The 16,803-nt window shown below is 45.4% G+C and overlaps 1 long non-coding RNA gene across 1 annotated transcript in view; it reads right to left on the bottom strand.

Annotated features, from left to right (window-relative positions):
• Positions 1 to 8,695: 8,695 nt before the first annotated feature.
• The window catches only part of LOC149335143 (uncharacterized), a 75,536-nt gene continuing 67,428 nt past the window's right edge, over positions 8,696 to 16,803 (bottom strand). Inside the window, exons 4-5 of the long non-coding RNA XR_016284496.1 lie at positions 15,020 to 15,149; positions 8,696 to 9,401 (exon numbers count right to left, since the gene is read on the bottom strand). This is a non-coding gene — a long non-coding RNA (uncharacterized LOC149335143). The remainder of the gene's footprint in view (positions 9,402 to 15,019; positions 15,150 to 16,803) is intronic.

Here is a 16,803-nt window from a genome sequence, read left to right as displayed (position 1 = left end):
AATTGGTAGCGAGAGATAGAGGGACAACCTAATTTCTGGAGATAAGCCTGTTCCCCGCTTTCCTTGTCCAGTGATCTGAGCCGCGTCACGATAAATGTTCTGGCAGAGCACGTGGCTATGGGTAAAACGTTGCAGTGGGCGAATGACATGAAGGTATTTCATGTGAATCATGATGTTGGCTGCGAGGAGCTGGGGAAGTGTCCCTAAGAAAGGATGGGTGATGAGGGAAAGAAAGGCGCACCAACTTCCCACTGTAGGTCGTGGACTTAACCGTGCCGAAGTGGAAGAGACACAGGAAGGAGTGAAAGAAGGGAAACAGAATTATTTAGCATAGCAGAGGTCTCCAGATTAATGTAAACCATTTGGAATATCTTAGCGTTAAATGACAAAGCACACCAAACAGGCACTTTTGCTTTCACCTTAATAAAGATGTGGCTGTCATGGCCATGATTCGATACGACGACCTCGTGATTAGGAGCCCAGCGCCACAGACACCAAGGCCACTGCGCCGGCTGAGCAATATATGTAAAGGAGAGGCCTTGTAATCTGGAAAGCACCGCCCACAACATGCCAGCAGGAAAAATTAATCGTTACCTTCGTAAAGCTCAGACAATAAAAAGTATAAAAAATTTGCACTTCATGCATTTCGTCATTACAGGCCCCTACACAGCAAGAATGGAAGGAGACTCTTAGGCTTATCCAGAAAAACTATGCATTGTATAATGCAGTTCAAGAAATTAAAACAACTTTCCAGTGCATAAAAAGAACAAAGCCATGTAAGCATACTGTGTAGAGTTGAAATGTGGGTCAGCTGGCACGTATTCATGAAAAAAAAAAGCAGTCAAAAGACGGAACACACCGAAGAGACGAGGCACACACATGGCTGTCGTAGTGTGTGTGGCTCGTCTCTTCGCTGTGTTCCGTCTTTTGACTGTTTTTTTTTTCATGATGCATACTGGCAATACGCATTTTTTTTTACTTTTTTTATGTCGAAAGAATCTGGGTCGACGCCGCTTACCAGCGGGAAATTTCTCGCTTGGTAGTGGGCAATCGCCCCCGTCGTAACACCCCCCCCCCCCCCCTAACCCCACCCTCGCCCTCTCTTTTTTTTTTCTGGTATAAATTCGGCCTTTGAAGAAAATTTTTGTGGACCCTCGCACTGCCATCGCAACTGGAGGTATCCTGCTTGCATGTTCTCACATGTGGCGAAGCTTGAATTCCATCATGGCGCGCTCGGCTGTACCGGTGTTGCCTGCTTCGCTCCGCCGGTTTTCTTTGTACCATTCATTGCTCGAGCGCCCGCGACCAATCGATGGAGCTTCAGCGCCAAGCAGCGCCAGGCACGCAGCGACACGTGGTGACGACACCGAGAAGCTCCACAGGCGGTCGGCGTCGGAGCGCACAGGATCCATCGATTAACGATACGGGATCAAGAGGAAGCTGGGAGGAGGAGAGGGTTGGGAGATAGAGGGTTGGGAGATGGATGGGAGGGGGAGGCGTCTGCGGTGGTTTGGGGCGGCGAAAAGCGCGGATCGAATCATCACCTGGGATAGCGTTTTCGATTGTGTGTGCCCGTGGGCTCTGCTCAGCGTCGGAGCTTGATTTCCTTAGGGCGCACGTCACGCCGCCGTCGGCGGCAAGGTGCTGGAGCGGAGCAAGGTGTGTGAGACGCTGAATGGAGGCTGTCCGGATAGGGCGCAGACGGTAGAATAGAACTCGTGTTAAAATGATAGGCCCCCGAAAAAGGGACGGATTTATGGGTCACCTTTGGAGGGGGCTGGTAGCATTCTTACAGGAGGAGGGGGTCTCCATTTGATACATGTTTTTCTTCGACGTTCATATCGCAAAAATAGCGTTCAGAATGGTTTTCGCAAAAGCAACCGCCTCCCCGCTTCACCCCTCTAAACCTACGACCGCGGCGAAAAGAAGGCAGCTTATGTATATAGCAATTATTCTCCTTTCTGTACTGTTTTTTCTTTTAGTGTTTAGTTAAGTTTAGTTGTTTGATGTGAACATTTTTCGCCCACTTTGTGTCCTGCCTGTACAACACTAAAAGTCTGCCGTAAATTTGAAAAAAAATTACGAACCAAGAAGCGACCAAATATTTACTCATTGCTGCTTAAAGTGGTACATTGAGCTAAAGCAATGCGCCGTGGCATCACATTGACGCTTCTGGTCGAGAGAACAAGAGTTTTCACTGAATTTTGCCAAGTTGATAAAAGAAGAGGAGGAGGTGGCAACCGCTTTAAAGAGGTTCGTCGGTAGCAACCGACGCCTTGCCCACTCGACGAGCACCAGTCACGTGACCATGCTTTTGTGGCGTCGCCGCGAGGCCGCCACCGTTAGAGCGCGCTTCCCGCTTTGCAGAAAACTGCACCTGTCTCGTTCCTAAAGTAGGAGGATTTATACAATAAGGACGACCTGCGAACGCGCAATGTATGCATAGTCGTTCTTTTCTGCGTGTCTTCTCATTGTAGTAACTAGTAGAGCGTGCGATGTCAGTGCACGTTAAAGAACCCCAGGTGGTCGAAATTTCCGGAGCCCTCCACTACGGCGTCTCTCATAGCCTCAGTCGCTTTGGGACGTTAAACCCCATCAACCAAACCAAACCAAACCTAACTAGTAGAGCGCGGTTTTCTGCACAATGAAAACAAAATAGCCGCCATTATAGCCTTCTCCTCTAATAGATTCCATGACAACTCGACACTTCGGATTGGTTGACCTATATGAGCGCCCCGTAAATTTGGCGAAGTGCGGTAGACCTCCTGATAACAGTTTCCGCTGTAGTAAAAGTGCCAGGTACATCACTTGGATGTTTCGGAGGGGTCTGTTTATCGGTAGCGCGGTTTGGTCGATTCTTACTTTTGCCAATAATTCGCTCTTTTTTCTTCTGTTATCAAAAGAGTGCAGGGGAAGTCCGCAAGGTGTCGCAGGTATGCGACGAGTGAGCTGTCACGATAAGTCATTTCCAGCGCTGCCACATGCTGGGCTACTTTGGTTGGCTCGGTTGGTGGCATGCCAGTTCGAATCAAATGTTGACCCCGTGTTTCATGCTACCCAAGTTCCTCAACTCCAGCAAAATCAGGCCCCATTTTCTTGCAGTGTGTCCTGTTCTTAACTCGATCCTAAATTTTGTATTGTTGGCGTCGGCGTTTGCGAGCTCAAAAGCGGACACCCACCTGTGAAAATTCACGTCCCTCCTCCGAGTCCAGCACTTCTCGCTCGCGAGGCGGGTGATCTAACCACTAGGTCATCGCTGCGGTGTATAACAATGCGATATCTCCGCTTATGCTTTAATTTGTTTCTTACCTCTTGCTGATGTTTCTGCCCTACAATCCCACTTCCATGCTTCTTGTAGTGTCATTAAAATTCAAGGCAAGGAATGACGATCTGATCAGTGACTTTTAACAGCCACAGATGTTACAACTCCCGCCGACCCCAAAGCAGTCACCACATCGAGGGAAGCGTGCATCGAACATGTCTTCCAAAACCGAGACCTAATAATGATACGTAACAAAGTACAACGCATTTTAGCGATCATGAATCAGGTATCGCTATCTTAAATGAAACATCAGCTCCAATATGTTTCCATTTCATCGCAGTCAAAAGCCTGTGAACATTGAGTGGTTTGCGTTACAAACTCGCAACCATCCTGTGATTATTTTTAGCACTAAGATTTTTGTTGGGCCTGTTGGTCCCTGCTTAGATCCTTATATACCAGGGAAACACGACCACACCGTCGCAAGAAAAAGATGCTTGACACAGATGAGCATCGGACCATCCTTCCTTTATCGAAACTAAGATTCACTCTCAAGACAGGCCATGTATGTGCAGCGAGATTACCTCTTCTTCAGACATGTGTAATGGTATTAGCATAGTTCTGTTTCATTTTTGTTGACTCCTAACTGCCCACAACGAAGGCACGAAAGATAGTATTTAAAGTTTTGTTTTTGATACGTAATGTGCATTCTTTAAGTTACGGCTTATATCTTTGACATATCTTTTTTTAAAATATCTCCCTCCAAATTTCTGCCTGCCAAATATGCTCACAAGGTTTAAAATTGTTTTACACCTTTTGAAAGCATGGCAATGAAGCGCCGAATGCCCTTCCTGGTTCGACGCGAGATATACCTTACACGCGTCTACCTGTCTGGACTATGTTCTCTTTTCCGCAAGCCAGCGGAATCCGGCTTAGAACTTCAGTTCTGCACTCGATCAAGAGCTTGACATGTTTGACTTTTCATGCCCTTTTGTTTGTCTTCTCGTTTTCAATTTGAATCCAAAGTCCAGACCGTTTTCAAGGCGCGGGCAACAAAGCATCCGTACCGTGCCTTTCCACCATCTTAATTCTGTGCTAGGGTTAGTGTAGCTGCTTCCAATTTCTCCTTTCGCTCTGAGGTTGAATAATTCGAGCCTGCGAAACCCTTCTGTTCTGCTAGAAGTCTTTCCTGTGCAGCTTCCGCTGACAGTTGTATGGCTACACCTGCATGGTCTAGATTTCTTCTTAAGAAATAGACTAGCTTGCTCACCTTGTATCTTGCCAACGATGTGGTGAAAAATTGTGCTGAATTTGCCTAGGTGTCATTTCAGTCGCTTGTCGTGGCCCTCTTGGATTGCGTCAGGATGCGAAGAGTTGCATAGTTTGCACAAAGTGCAGATTTCGCCCCAGTCCAAGTGAAAAGTCTCCAGCCACTCGCGTCCTTGTAGGGCTAGTCCGCCGTAGTGAACGACTTACAAAGGAAGGTCCGCGACTTGGTCCATGTACTGTACGGCCGCTCTGAAGACAACACAGGGCATGACAATTTCTCCTGCACCTTTCCAGTCGCAGTTCCGTTGGTTCCAGTTTTAAAGGCGGTCAAAGTTTCTTGAACTGTAGCCTCATTATCACGGACACCGTAGCACTTCTAATTCCACATGTAAAGATGGACCTTCAATTTCGGCGTCGATGGTGATCGAACGCCGGGCTTTTTCCAGAAAGCATCTGAACGCTTCCCGCTTTGTCGCTTTCAAGAGTGCGTATCGATTTCCTTGAACCCGCCGGCTTCACCTTAGTAGCACAACAGGCACTCTGAACGTTGTCTTCTTGCACGCAGTCCCTGCACTTATCTGCGATATGCGGACAGGCCCGGGAAAAATGCTTGTCAGAGCCGGAGCGATAACAACAAAAAGACCGCTTCTTTTTCGTTGCGTCTTACGAGCCCATTTTGTGAAAGTCATCTGCACATCTTTACACATGCGCTTCCTGAACATTTTTTCCAGCTTTTTTTTTTTTCAAAGGAAGTACACACTCAACAGCTTTTTGGGATGTCAGCGTTTTATCTTCTGCAAATAAATCTCCCTGAAACTCGGCACGGAATAAATGGCAGACAATCCTGTCGCGAAGCAATTCGTCCAAAAAGGTGCGAAATTCACCGGTTTGAGCCAGTTTTCTCAGCTCGGCAACATACTCTGCGATACTTTCATGTTGCAGCTGACATCTTGTATGAAATTTTGCTCCCTGTCCATCACATACACTCTCGGGGTCAAGTGATAGCGAAGCAGCTGTGCTAGCTGCTCGAGCGTCTTTTCCGATGGCTTATGTGGTGCGGTCAAAGACTTCGGCCCAATGGCACTAAGCAGAGCATGCACCTTAGTTCTTCCGGAACTTCTTCACCGCAAAAAAAAAAAAAAGGAAATCAAGTGTTCTTCGTAAGATAACCAGTTCCTCACAGTTTCGTCCAAGGCCTCTACTTGCCCAAACTTATTAAAGACTGGCATTTTGAACACTAAACTTTTCTCGTTGCTGCGGTTTCTTTCAGCCTTGCTCCTCAGAACGTTTCTTCCATGCTTGGTTTACCCTGATTCAGCGATTCTTCGTTGCGTCTTGCCTTGCTTCCGCCATCTTCGTCGCCAGTTGTAATGTTCGTGCGTCGCAAGAAGCGATAAGAAGGCTGCGTAGGACTATACTGGGCGGCAGCTAGGCTGCTTTCTGCCTACGCTCACGTGGGTGCTCTCTTTTTGTAGAGAACCTGCTCACGTCACATAGCGCGTCACTTATCACGCCGATAACAAACTGTGGCAGCAGGTATCATAGCATCCAATAGTTTTGATTAATAGGAACGCAGGTCGCATATGGAACGCAGCAGTTCTCTTCCACGGCTGTTTCAAAAACACGGCCCACTTCGATGACACACAGCGTGGAGTCGCCGCTGGCGAACGCGTTCAGATCAGCTCCCTCAAATGACCTTCAAGATTGGGCGACACGGCAGGGTTCAGCGAGATTCATCAAACTCTGCCTTCATGCCTGACATTGGCAGCTACATCGGTAGCGTCAGTAGCTAAAGGTAATTTTCTTCAGTCGATTGTCTGACTGTGACAGCTTTATTTGGGCACCGAAGCAATTCTTATAATCTGTAAATGCGAGAGCACCTGCCTCACTAATTGGTGAACACCTCAGCCACACCATTTGCTCTAGTGCCGCGCTTTTACCACAACATTGTCAATGCCAACGCAAATGACTCAGTGTATGCCGGAGGGGTACTGCTACCGGAGGATTGATGACGTCATTTGCGTGCCTCGTTTCTACCACGCGTGTCTGCCGTTAGTTTCTGATGACGGAGTCTTCGCTCAATGAGCCAAGTAATGCTCTTGCATTAAAAGACAGTAGGAAATTCGAAACTAATTCCCACAAGGAGAGCGACAAGGGCAGATAGGCATGAAACGGAGCCCAATGGCTTTCTACTTACGGGTCGTGATGGTGTCTTCTCTTTGGTCTCTTCACGTTACACCTTGCCTAATGTGAGGGAGTGAGGAACCTTTCTCTCGCTTTCTCAGCGAAAGCGCCTGCTTTTCGAGGTAACGCAGCGGAGAGGAAAGGCCTTTTATTCATGACCAGAGGCAAAAGGGCTGGAAGAGACCACTTCGTCACTGGCGGCGTTTGTGGGAACCGCCGAAACAGATACCACAAGACCGTTCTCATGAAATCTTTTATTGCCCCTCAGTAAAGCGTTTATGTTAAAGGGTAAATGAAGTGAAAATGGAAATCAAAGTAGTATTCTTCACAGTACTTTACAAGTCATGCAGAGCTCGGTGATTACTAGCACACATGTTTTATAAGAACAAAATGTTTACAGCGAGAGCTGTTACTCTTACGTTCCCCGTTATAGTGTGGCTTCACTTGGTCCGCGATCGCGTGATGACCCCCGCGCATGCAACCCATATCTCGACCCTTAGGCAGCATTTGAGTGGAACGTACTGTCGGATTTTTTCGAGCTTGCCGGTTCCATTCACAATCTTGTGCTCTTAACAGCGTCTGAGGCAGTGGTGATCGCTCACAGGGGTTTAGCATTGCTCAAGCGGCTTATTGCATCATAACAGCGAACGATGCGCGAGAGACCGACCACATGCTTTGAAGAGAAAGAGACGAACAGAGGACAGACCCTATCAATTAACTGCGCATTTCCTCCACCGAGGACATTGCAAGAGAAATGCTAAGGGCGTCGCTCTTGTAGGCGCCTGCCCTTGACCGATGACAGCGCCTTCCTTTTCAAAGAGCAGTGGCGACGGTTATCCCGCTTGCAGGCGCGTAACGCCAGCTTATGTACATCACCTCCTTCCCGCTAGCTCTTTTTTTCCACCGTAAATTTGCTGCTTCTGCGCACCGCAAACATTCAATTTCCCTTCTTTAACACAGCGGATGCCGATAGGACTATGCCATGCTCTCCGGAAGCAGGTATTAATAGCTTGGTTTGTTTGGTTTATGGGGGTTTAACGTCCCAAACCGACCTAGGCTAGAAAGCACGCCGCAGTGCAGGGCTCCAGAAATTTCGACCACCTGTGGTTTTTCAACGTGCACTGACATCGCACAGTACACGTGCCTTTATAGAATTTCGCCTACATCAAAATTTGAGCGCGGCGGCCGGTATCGAACCCGCGGTATGAAAAGCTGTAGATGTAATAGCGTTGCCCAGGAGAACTCTCTTGACGACATCGGGCTCCTGAGTGAGTGGTGGGAGAAACTTCTCCGTTTTAATGAAAAACATGGACCAAGACTTAAGGTAATTCGAATTCCGTATACGCAGAGACATTCGCACGTTCTACCTGTGTTCGAGGCCGACGTGGGAGGTACTCTCTGTTAAGGGGAAAGGGCGGCTATCACGGCACAGCAGTCAGCACAGCAGGAAAGCCTCTTGCACAGTCAAAAGGCCCTCCGAAAGTCGTATCCACAGTTGATTTTTACAAGTTTTCTGCAACAGTTCTGTAGACGTTCAATCGAAGGCTCTGATGTTCAGGATTTGTGTCTAAGCCACTGTGAGCAAACCAAACCCTCGTGATCAAGCATGCACCTGTGCGTCCTTGAAAAAACAAAAAAAAACGTGTTGGGATCCTGTGCATTTGTCCCTTTTCTCATAACATAAAGTGGGTTTCTAGATCAATTGATATAACAGTTGTTTTTACCGCTGCTGAGAAATTAGGCAATGATTGTTAAACAATAGTGAACGACAAGTGCCTGATGGGCGCCAAAAAATTATCAAACTGAGTTTGATAAATGCAAAAATAATTTTTTTTCCTGTTTTGCGTTCCCTTACGGTCAACACTATATATCTTAAGCCACTCGTTATATGTATGGTCCCTTCCGCTCACATAAGCGTAATAGAGAAAATAAAAACGTACAAGACGGACTGCTTGCACTGTATGAAAACACTTGAAAAGGGTGTAAATGACTCTATGGCAAGTGTTTTTAATAAGAAAAAACCAAACATATGCGCACACGTAAAATTATCGCAGGGAAAGAAACAGGTAGATTAGGAAGAACTTGCATGGGCACCCCATCTGACTGCTAGTGAGAGCAAGAACTTGCTTGCCTTCGCTCTCACTAGAATGCGCGAATGTCATTTGTCATCGCTGCTGGGGAGCAGTTTAAATATATAGTGTTTTTAACAAATTAAGGTTTTGTAAGTTAGCGCTGTGGGCACCAACATCTGTCTCCACGTCTCTTGTATTCTGCGGCGGTACAGCTTTGCAAACAATGCACTAACGACATCTGGTGGTGCACAACATATGCTTGTCTGGCAGTGCTGCGCTATCTGTACGTGAAAGTTGTCTTTCATGTAGGCCGCCAGGTGGCTCCGACGTGCATGCGAAAAGCCCGGCACTGCTCCTATGGACTTTCGTGCAGACGAGCTGATTACGCTGCTCTGGATTGAAGACATTTACACAATCTGAAGATATACTGATGATACTTTTGTTTACTGGACGGGCTCCTGGCCAGTGCTCTCCATCCAGATGTTACGCAGCAGCTTCTGTTTACTTCGTGGAATGGCCGGCGTGGGCAGCAAGCACCACGTGTGGAACAATGTGCAGAAGGGCAGGTCCAGCCAGGAGAACCGGTGCAGATATCACCGCCAGGCCAGGTCCACGAACTGCGTAAACACAGAGCCCGCTCACTCAGAATAGTAAGTGGTGGAGTCGAGGACACAACCTTCCCTTCACTCCACCAGAATAAACTTAGTGAAAACTGAAAAAGCGTTGCCGAAGTCACGGTCACACTGCTGGGTCTGTGTGTAAACAAACCAACATAAGTGTTCTGTGGTTTCTTGCTTAATATAACGATTAGAACATTATACAAAGAAAATGTACACCCTGTAACCTTAATGAAAACACAATATATCCGACCTTTTCACGAAATATACTCACAGAAATTACCTGCGCACATATTCTCTGAAGAATCAAGCAATTACAGTCGATTTGTTCGTCACTATCTAAATAGAGATACTGGTCACAATTTGCGCAGGACTTTCATTGTCATAGAAAAACCAAGGACAAATTATGCTAAACAGACAACTGATCATCAAATCATGAAACTATGTAATAACTATCCAGAAATTCTCTAGATTGCAAAATCATGTAGAAGTCTGAGAACATGTATGAATAATAATTTCTAATTGCAAAGTTATTGTGTTCTGATTTTTATAATTTTGTACAAAGTGTTAACAATAACATGTGTTTCTTTCTTTTTGAACTTGATTAATGTGCATTTTTGTACGGTAATATATTGTTATATCCAATTGTATGTGTACTGTCTACATGTATGCTGTAACCGCTGCTGTTGCGCCCAGTGGAGCCACGGCCTCGTCAGGAGATTAATTACCTCCTTTTGTCCTGCCCCACGGGCAGTACCATGTATTGTCCATCCAATAAATAAATAAAATAACACGGGAGGCTCTTCGGCTAACTACTATCACTGAAGAAACTGACTTTACACTCAAGGAAGTCATTAGGAAGTTACGCGCATGACACTCGCTGTTTCTAGAGTTTTTGATCTTTAAAAAGAAATCAGGTACATTGCCTGCCTCTTTCTGAATATACTTTCCGCCAGAGTTTCTAGAGGAATGGAAATGTCATGCCGCTGCATTTATTGTAAAAATATTATTGCCAGGCTGAGCACCTTCTGGTAAACTTAATAAGCGAGTTTTCCATTCCGAATTTCTCGACTTCCATGCAACAAAATGTCCAAGCTCTACAAACATTTCCCACGTTTCGCATTCACCACGTTGCGCAATGTGTATAGATTAAGGAAGGAAGAATAAACTCACTGCAGAGTAGCTCAGTGAACTTAATTTGGTTGTGTATTTAACACGCCCCATTTATTTATTCTTTTCCGTTATTTCAATGCGTATGTCTAATTAATAGTGTCTCGTTCTGGTGGTTTTCGGACTTCAGTCCTCAGAGTCTAGAAAAAATTGTAAAAAACTGCTTGGTTATTAAGCTTGCAGTTTCTTAAAGGCCATTTCATGTTTTGTGAAAAAGAAAGTACTGCCAGACAATAACGCCTTCAAACAAAGCATATAAGAGGATAGTTTTTATATTCTGGTGAAATCAGGACGTTTCAAGAAGCCACTCGCATCGAATAGCCCTCAGTGCGCTTACACTTCTATTATTATGCGCGTTGCCTACTTCTGAAGCATTTCATATTCGTGCAAGGCGTCCTTGACGAGTATGAATCTGCCATTGGCCTACATCTTTCTTTGCATAGTTTCAGAGGTAAAAAAGAAGAATACGTTTATTTCGCCCAAGTCATGCTGTCGGGCCAGTAATTTGAAACAAACGTGATACTTAATACAACACTTAAATATTTCCGTCATATTCTGTCTCGCTGCGACCTTATGAAAGCAGACACGCACAGGCAACAAGTCCCCATGAGTGTGCCTTTCTCCATATGATTGTTGGCTGCCATGGTAAATAAAGAAGATCGAAAAGATAAACAAACAAGTCGCCTTCCCACCCCCCCCCCCCCCCCCCCAAAAAAAAGAAACATTACTCACGTCTTCTGAGGGCTAATAAATTGATCAATGATAGTAAAACGATAAGCTATCTTCGAAGGCGAGCAACTGATTTAATGTGGCATGAGATTACCTGGTAGAAATAATGGAATAAAAGAATTTTATAACAGAGGATATATTTCAGTAATTACTTTATAAAAGATTAGGCAACACGAACACTTGTTTTGCGCACTTTGTTGAAGTCGCAATCAGTGTGCAATAATCACAAGTATTTTTCTTGTTACAGGTTGTGAGTTTCACAGCAGTTAAAGTAGCGAATGTTAACCTAAACACCCTGAAATGGCTCATTCCAGTGGAGTCACTTCTTGAATGTTACAAACAAGTACACAAGAATCAATTAGAGATAATTATATTTGATGAATCATGATTGAAAATATCAATTATAGTGGCGTCTCCCAGCTAAAAAAACAGTCTGCAATATTTGAAGGTACGAGATATTAGTATAAATATACTATTGGCTTGTAGCAAGAAATTTAACGGAAAAATAGTTACATCACTTCATAAAATACCCCTGCTGATAATTACGGAAAACTCTGATTCGATTGTAAATAAAATCAATTTTAACCTAACTAACGGATTCACGGTAGCTAACAATACCTGGAGCAGCGACCTTGCATCAGCATCATCGCGCATTTAGGTAACAAGCTGTTAACTACCGATCAGCGAAAATTTATCCAGGAAAACTTTTCCTGCAGTTAATAAACAACAGTACACCAATAGTTGCTTCACAAATTCTAACCAGAAAGTCCCAAAGTTGCTGCGCCAGCTAATACCTCAAGCACCCGAGTCCCAATATTTATCACTGATGCAGAGTAGGTACGTTTGAGAACCTGACCAATATGCACCGGCAAGGTTTATTGTTTCTTACAGGCTCATTTATCGTACAGGGCCAGTATCCTGAGCCCTCACTGAATGACTCGTTACTAGCAACCGTGTGCCTAACGGAAACCGCTAAAAAAAGGTCGATACACCATGCTCCTAGAAGAGACGAGAAGGCGAACAGATCCAGCCAGGATAATCTAATACTCGACGAACCTTCAGCGCGCGGCAGGTTTTGTTCGAACTGTGTTTCTGCAGGGATTACCCGGCCACGGAAGCGTAGCTGGGCACGGTTGCCAGTTGCGTTTAGTCCTACTGGGCTGAACAAAATCTGATTAGAGGTATGCGTGTAAGAGATTGCACAACAAGGCTACGGGGAGAGAACATGCCGCGCGAAAAACACTGGCCTTCTCATGCTCCGGGCGAAAGCGGCTCGCTTGCGCTTTTGGCGACATCACACTGCCCCAGAAGGACTATGCAGTGTTTCTACAGGCAGTGCTCGGTGTTTGTTTACCTAGGGCCGAACGCACCAATAGCTCTTTGAGTTTCGAACGGTTCTCTGCGTCAGCAAGAGTAGCCGACGACACACAATAGAAGGGCTATACGCGAGCCTTTCTCACAAGTGCGACCTGCGTTATGAAGGTACGTCCTTGATTAGCTTACGCAAATGACATCTGCAGCTGCGACGGTTCAGCGCATGTATTTTTCTTTGTGTTTGAGTATGTGTGGTAGGCCTACGAGCGGGCATAGTTAATAGCAGCCGAGTTCGACCATGGCACACATTATGAACGCACCTGCCGTCTGTAGCGTAGACAGAGGGCTTTCAAAAGCGACATGCGCCGTTTTGTTCTGCTTGGAACGGCGTTGTTCGGGGGAGGTCCCGTTGCCATGTAAGCGTGACAATGAAGTTTGTCATTGCGCGCCTCGTCCCAGAAGGCCACAAAAGCATAAAAAAATAAAAGCGAAGCGGGGCTTTGTTCCTTTCATTGTTACGCTTGTTCTACGCTGCACTGGGACTTAATGCCATCAGGATGGGGCATCAGTGGAGAATAGGGAAAAAGGGGGAAAAGAAAGGCAAGATGTACGCAACAGAGGGGGCACAATGAGAGGTTCCGGGCCATTCGTTCTAAAGAATAAAAGCCCCATTTACCGGGTTGTACGCCCGCCTCGACGAAAGATCAAGAAAAAATAAAAAGAAGGTAAATTTAAGCGCGTTTTCTTTCTCAAAAGGATGGTAAGGTAAAGTGGGAGTTGGGGGTGACATTGGCGTAACCTGTAAGCTCATGGGAATATCGGCCTAACAATGTATGCAAGCAAGAGTGTAATATATGCAAAATAAGAGCGGTGCGGTAATTTGGCTTGAAAATTACACGCATGTAATCTGCAGTGCCTTGAGACTAGATCCGCCTTCACTCATGCCGCCTTTTTGGGATCCTTGTGTAATATGGGAGGATATCCTGGTATATTTCTTTCAAAAAAAATATTAAAAAGAACTGCTCTGCCCTCGTTTTGTTTTCACGTTGCCCACCCTGTTCCATCTGACAGCAGTGCAGCGACGCCATTATAAGCTTGACAAAGCGGTACTATCGTCTTTAGGAAAGCTTTCTTATTCCCGCAATTCCACGAAAATGGAGCATTGCGTTTTTACTCTTAGAGAATGAATAGGAGCGCGCACCTCCGTGCCAGTAATTTTAACTATCACGAAACCAGCGCACGGATTAGCCGCTCCAGCCTCCCCCCTCCCATCTCATTCGCCTCAAAGGCTTCCACACGAAGCATAACATTTTGCCCCTCTGAAATGGTAAACACAGACCCTTCGTATGCAGATTTCTGAAAAGCTCGTCCAAATGCGAAAACCCTATATTTTTTCCCAGTCTATAGCCCATTATCCGCTCCTTTTGCATAATGCATACTTTGGTACCCACGTCAGTAATAGTGCGTCTTCATGTATGCTAACAAATGGGGCGGACTCTATCACCCCACCCCTCTTGTTACTTGGATCGCGTGCCTGTATTTGAAGCTTTAGTCGGAGAACAGAGGTCTACGACTAAAACTTAGATCTGATGTCACGAAAAGCAGCTTCGTACAACTTTACCAAGTGACAATGACTCGGATAAGGAGAAACTAAGAGAATAAAGAACAAAAGAAAGGAAGTAGAAAAGAAGGAAGGCAAGACAACTGAAACAAAGAAAAAAGAAAAATGGAAAGAAAGAAAGAAAGAAAGAAAGAGAGAGAGAAAGAAAGAAAGAAAGAAAGAAAGAAAGAAAGAAAGAAAGAAAGAAAGAAAGAAAGAAAGAAAGAAAGAAAGAAAGAAAGGAAGAAAGAAAGAAAGAAAGAAAGAAAGAAAGAAAGAAAGAAAGTAAGAAAGATGTAAAACAAAAAGAAGGAAAAAGAAGATGGTAGAAAGAAACGCGCTGACAAAGAAGGGAAGAAAAAAGAGAGGAAAAAAAAAACAACAGAAGGTCATAAAGAAAAAATTCATTTGCCTTCATTTCGCCATGTGTGCAAACTGCAATCTGTTTCCCCTCATAACCGCTCATTTTGCGGCAGTGCACCCTTTACAGGACGAAAACAAAGATTTTTTTCATAATTCGAAGTGCAGGTACAGCTACAAGCACCTGTAAGACGGGTGCAGGTGCCACCTGAATAGGACCATCAAAAACATGAAGAAATAAATATAAAATTAAATGGATACCATGGCGCCTGTATGTACGAAACTCAGAACCACATGAGACGGAAGTGCGACTTGAGACTGACACTTAAGCGCGATGTTCGTCTGGCACGTAAACACATTCCTGAAGGACAGGAAAGCTCAAAGCACCGATGGGCTGATACACTGGTTATTGTAGAGGATTTTGCTCATCTGTCGAAGTCCGTACCTGTATCTCGATGTCTAGGAAGATGTAGTCACGTACGTCGCGCTGCAGGCACTGCTGCGGGAATTCCTCGAGGCAGATGAGGACGTTGGTAAAGCTGCCGAGCACCAGCTCCTCGAATTCCAGGGTCTCACTGGAGAAAATGACGAGAGGTGCAAGAGGTCACAACACGGTGACAGCTCGAGGTCATACCGCAAGGCCTTGCACAGAGAACAAGCTCGGCCCAAAGGACCGAGCGACGCACGAAAACGACCGATTGTGTCGTACGGTACGACAACACGATCCGATAAAAAGATAATTCCAACAGAACGGAAAGGCATGTAAGTGCACCGGGATCACTAAAATGGTTTCAGATGAGACGATGGTAGGTGGTTTATTGCAACTTGTTAGATTAGTTTTACGGTCTGTCACTAAATTTTCAACTATTTAAAAATTTATGCATGATTTTCGTCGTCCCGGGACCGCACCGAAATTCACACGCGTTTTCAGCACAGAAGCGCCGTTTTCCGCTGCGTTTGCGTTTTGATGGAGACGAAACGCTGAGTTGTTGTTGTTGTTGTCACTGAGAGAAGAATTAAAAGGAAAGTGCACGGGTCTGCCGACTGGCTCCAGCCTAGCCACCATCGCTGCCTCGTGCAAATAGAGGAGAGTTAAAAGATGAGAGGAAAGAGTGAAAGAAGAGACACGTGTCACAACAACTGCGTCCGCCGAAGCGAAGACACTGGCTGAAACAACAGATACTTCCTTCCAGGCAAAACGCAACAGGCGCTCATGTGCTGTGCAATGTCAGCGCACCATAAAGTGCCCGCCTGGTAGTCAAAGGTAATCCGCAGACGGCAACTATTGCGTACATCATAACACATGTGTCTGTTCGGGACCCTAAACTCGAAAGTTCTCAATCTACAACTATCATAAGGTCACACTGCCACAGCTTGCAAAGCTTCCATCAAAATGGCTGCACTTAATGCTAATTTCCGGTATATCTCATTCATCTACGGATTTGGTTTACCCCGTCAGTGCCTAGGTCGGAGCACTTCGAAAAAATATTTTTCGCTGCTGTTTGCATCTACCAGCGTCACACAAGAGGTGAAAAATTTTTATTTTGCTTTTAGAGCCCGCAACCAGTGGGAAGTGCAGAGATATGGTGAAGTTCGAAAACGCGTATCACTTACTCGAAATACTTCCAGTATGTGACATGCTAGTTGCAGAAAAAGTAATAGCCAGAACCTTCGTTACTACTGCACACCAAACTGGTCTAGCTATGGTGGCGGTAGTGGTTAAAAAAGGTTTCATACATCAAAGTAGCACCTTGTATTATGTAGTGTCAGTCACCCTACACGCGAACTAGGCGTAGTAATGCTGAACTCGTAGGACCATCTGCTTGAAAGCCTACTGCATGCATTTAGCTTCGTTAGTTTTGTCTCTGTTGTATAATACTATAGGTAAACATCTGTGAATATTTCATCTCGTTCTTGTGAATTGTTCTCAGCACGCCTTGCCTTTGAAAACATTTTAAAACTCTCTTTCATGAGGCGAGGAAGCATTCATTATAACCTTTTTCTTTAACCTTGCTCAATCTTAGCACTCGCGCGCAGTTACCTCACGTGGGATAGGCACAGGTCGTACTGGGCAGCCGTAAAGGTCCGCAAGTTAGGGTGAACAAAATCAGTTAGCTCTAACCAATGGGACCTGCGAGCGATCAGGTATGCAAAGCTGCTTCGACAGGGAGACTAAACATGAGGTATTCCATGAGGAAGACAAGACGATCAACACAAAGAGAAAAAGAG

The sequence above is a fragment of the Amblyomma mixtum genome, chromosome 7, assembly GCF_055824585.1.
Source record: "Amblyomma mixtum isolate Tamu chromosome 7, ASM5582458v1, whole genome shotgun sequence".
NCBI classification, from domain to species: Eukaryota; Metazoa; Arthropoda; class Arachnida; order Ixodida; family Ixodidae; genus Amblyomma; species Amblyomma mixtum.
Note: the sequence above shows the minus strand (reverse complement) of the source record. Positions and strands in the feature narration are given on the sequence as shown.